General features: G+C 44.0%; 1 pseudogene; it reads right to left on the bottom strand.

The window, feature by feature from the left end:
• Positions 1-2,673: 2,673 nt before the first annotated feature.
• On the bottom strand, positions 2,674-2,793 carry LOC124722818 (annotated as a pseudogene).
• Positions 2,794-3,712: the final 919 nt, after the last annotated feature.

Genomic DNA, 3,712 nt, shown 5'->3' with positions numbered 1-3,712 from the left:
TATTATAAATGCTGATACGACATAAAATAGAGAAAAGAAATTTATTAATGAGAGGCAGTCGCAGTTGACGACAGATTGGGAATTACTTGAGATTTCTGGCAACAGGCAGCTCATTCGGATGCTTGTGTTTTAGAGCTGTAATACCAACAAAAAAAAATTAAAAAAATTGATATGGTAATCCGTAAGGCAACTATACCTTCCCCGCAAGGATATAGACAGGTTCAAAAATGGTTCAAATGGCTCTGAGCACTATTGGGACTTAACTTCTGAGGTCATCAGTCCCATAGAACTTAGAGCTATTTAAACCTAACTAACCTAAGGACATCACACACATCCATGCCCAAGGCAGGATTCGAGCCTGCGACCGTAGCGGTTGCGCTGTTCCAGACTGTAGCGCCTAGAATCGCTCGGCCGGCCTATAGACAGGTAATTAACGTAAAACATTTTTTACACTCGTAATAAGTTGGTAATAAAGAAAGCATTGCCCTAGAGAATCCATCGACCATTCTACAGGAAGAAATGCAATGGTTACCGCTGCATAGGCCTGTTAAAATTTAGAACAGTGCATACCAAAGACGTGTGGCTGGTTCATGAAGCTGTATCAGCATCTGAACGACGAATGCTGCAAACCATCGATACTCGACCTCACACCTCTCAGCACTTACTGACTGTACATCAGTACGCATCCTCAAACGGTAAATATATCGATGGTTTGATAATATTATTCACCGTGTGTGAGCCCCTTAAGGTTCAAATGGCTCTGAGCACTATGGGACTTAACATCTATGGTCATCAGTCCCCTAGAACTTAGAACTACTTAAACCTAACTAACCTAAGGACAGCACACAACACCCAGCCATCACGAGGCAGAGAAAATCCCTGACCCCGCCGGGAATCGAACCCGGGAACCCGGGCGTGGGAAAGCCCCTTAAGACTAAAACACCGAAACGCGGTTTCCCAGAATGACAGTACGCAAATTGGGATGCGTAGTTTGCCACAAGGTCACTGCACATAACTTTTTCAACTATCGTGATAGCGAAGTGACGAGATCCGTACGTAAGTGGACTATACTCCTCGTTTCACAGCCTTCTAGAATCCTTTAAAAAATATTATGTTGCTTCGGAAAGTTCGAGGTCAAAACTGACGCAGATGTAGTGACAAGTGTGCTAAGAAGACTGCCAGCACAGCACGCTTTCCTCCCGTTGCCTGATTTTGCAGAGCAGATCAGAAGAAATCATCTGTATCTGCTATTTCGGTCTACAAGCGCAGTATACCCTTCGGTCCTTTTTGCGAAAAATTTTGCCAGATATTACCTAAAACCGTTATAAAGATTCGTTTTACAGTTATTAAAGATATGTAAACCTGTTCCTTACAACTCCTAGTGGTTGTACAGACAAATTTAAATACTTTTAATAACTGTAAAGATATACCGCATGTTTCAAAATGAATATTGGGGTTTTAAGGCTTTGCAGTATTTATTACATTCAGCTTATAAATAATACATCAAATGAAAGAGCAACCCAAACAGTTTTGCCGGCCGGAGTGGCCGTGCGGTTCTAGGCGCTACAGTCTGGAACCGAGCGACCGCCACGGTCGCAGGTTCGAATCCTGCCTCGGGCAGGAACTGAAACTGAGGGTAGCAAATCAAAAGTAGAAATGCGAAACACCGTTTCCAGATGTTCCTGTGTGGATGTGTGTGATGTGTGATGTGTGTGATGTCCTTAGCTAGGTTTAATTAGTTCTAAGTTCTAGGCGACTGATGACTTAACTTCTAAGTCGCATAGTGCTCAGACCCATTTGAACCATTTGAACCCAAACAGTTTTGTTTGTATACCTGTGCACATGCGATTTGCAAAGGGAAGAGTACGAGACCAGCATGTGTGACTGAAGAACGTGTTGAACGGAGTCTTTCATGCTTAGCCCCAAGAAATCAGGTCGGAGGGCTACTGTTGAAGGAGGAGTTCCAGTGACGTCTGTATGGAGAGTTTTGAGGAGACTCCTACAACTACGTCCTTATCGTTTGCAGTTGTTGCAACCTCTAAAGCCTACAGATTACGTTTTACGTGCGAACTTTGCAAACGGAAAGTTACTACATGACGATGATTTTCTGGATCGCGTCCTCTTCAGTTCACATAATTGGAAGCAAGGAGACTATCCTAAAGTGAATGTTTTTCGTGTCATATCCCGGTGGAAAGTTTATGAGCCTATCTACTTCGGTGGAGTAAGTGTTACTGGGGGTTCTTATGTTGATGCACTAGAACTATAGCTCTTTTCTGAATTTGAAGAAGCTGAACCACATAACTTCATCTTTTAGCTCGATGGTGAGCCTCCTCTGTGGCATAATTCACTGCGCGATTGGTTTAACGACGTTGTTACCGATAAGACGCCATGCGATTTTTACCTTTGTTGGCTCTTGAAAAACATCTGAGGTCATCAGTCCCCTAGAACTTAGAACTATTTAAACCTAACTAACCTAGGGACATCACACACATCCATGCCCGAGGAAGGATTCGAACCTGCGACCGTAGCAGTCGCGCGGCTCCGGACTGAAGCGCCTAGAACCGCTCGGCCACCAGAGGCCGGTTGCTGTATGTCAGTTTACGAGAGCGGAGCCGCTACTTCTCAATCAAGTATCTCCTCAGTTTGCCTCACGAGGGCTGAGTGCACCCCGCTTGCCAACAGCGCCCGGCAGACCGGATGGTCACCCATCCAAGTGCTAGCCCAGCCCGACAGCGCTTAACTTCGGTGATCTGACGGGAACCGGTGTCTTACCACTGCGGCAAGGTCGTTGGCCAAAGGCTGTTAGTTGCACTAAATTTAGCATCCAGACACTTACGGATGACACAGGAACTGAAACTGAGGGTAGCAAATCAAAAGTAGAAATGCGAAACACCGTTTCCAGATGTTCCTGTGTAAACGAACACAAGATTACAGTTCCGGTTTAATTCTCTCATCCTGTTAGTGGTGATACTAGTCCTGTGGCATTAAGAAACAGCTGAAATTGCTAAAATCGAATAAGGCCACAGGGACAGGTGTGACTCCTGTCAGATTCTTTACAGCGTTTACAACTGAGTAATAATGTACCGCACACCCCTCTTAAGAAAGGTTTGTTGCATGGGAAAAGGTGTGCAAGTTTACTAGTGACCAATGTCGTTGACATCTGTTTGTTGTAGAAACTTCGAACATATTCTGAGCTCGAACGTAATGAGCTACTCGAACGGAAAGAATTTCTCCATGCAAATCATGGTGGATTCCGAAAACACCGAAGTGCAAAACACGCGTGACATCCTGAATTCCGTGGATCGAGGCGAACAAATTGATGCAGTATTTCATGATTCCAGCGCTGTTTTGACTCTGGGCCACACCAATGTTTATTAACGAAAGTACATTCATAACGGCGCATCAAACGAAATTTGTGACTGGATTAAGCCTTTTCTTTTGTAAGGAGGATCACGAATAAATGCAAAAGTAACTTCAGGAGTGCACCAGGAAAATGTACCCATAGCGTTCATGTTGTGCCTCATGTTGTGCCCCACAAGAAAAAAAAGACTGCACAGACATTTAGTCATCTCTTGATAACATTTGAAAGTGGTACAAATATTGACAGCTTGACATACAGGTTGTTTCACAATTCATGTTGCACATTTCTAGATGTTGCAGAGGGGACTGAGTAGATCAAATTTTACACAGAGACTTATGTCCGGAAACGTTA

This window comes from Schistocerca piceifrons, chromosome 1 (assembly GCF_021461385.2).
Source record: "Schistocerca piceifrons isolate TAMUIC-IGC-003096 chromosome 1, iqSchPice1.1, whole genome shotgun sequence".
NCBI lineage: Eukaryota > Metazoa > Arthropoda > Insecta > Orthoptera > Acrididae > Schistocerca > Schistocerca piceifrons.
Note: the sequence above shows the minus strand (reverse complement) of the source record. Positions and strands in the feature narration are given on the sequence as shown.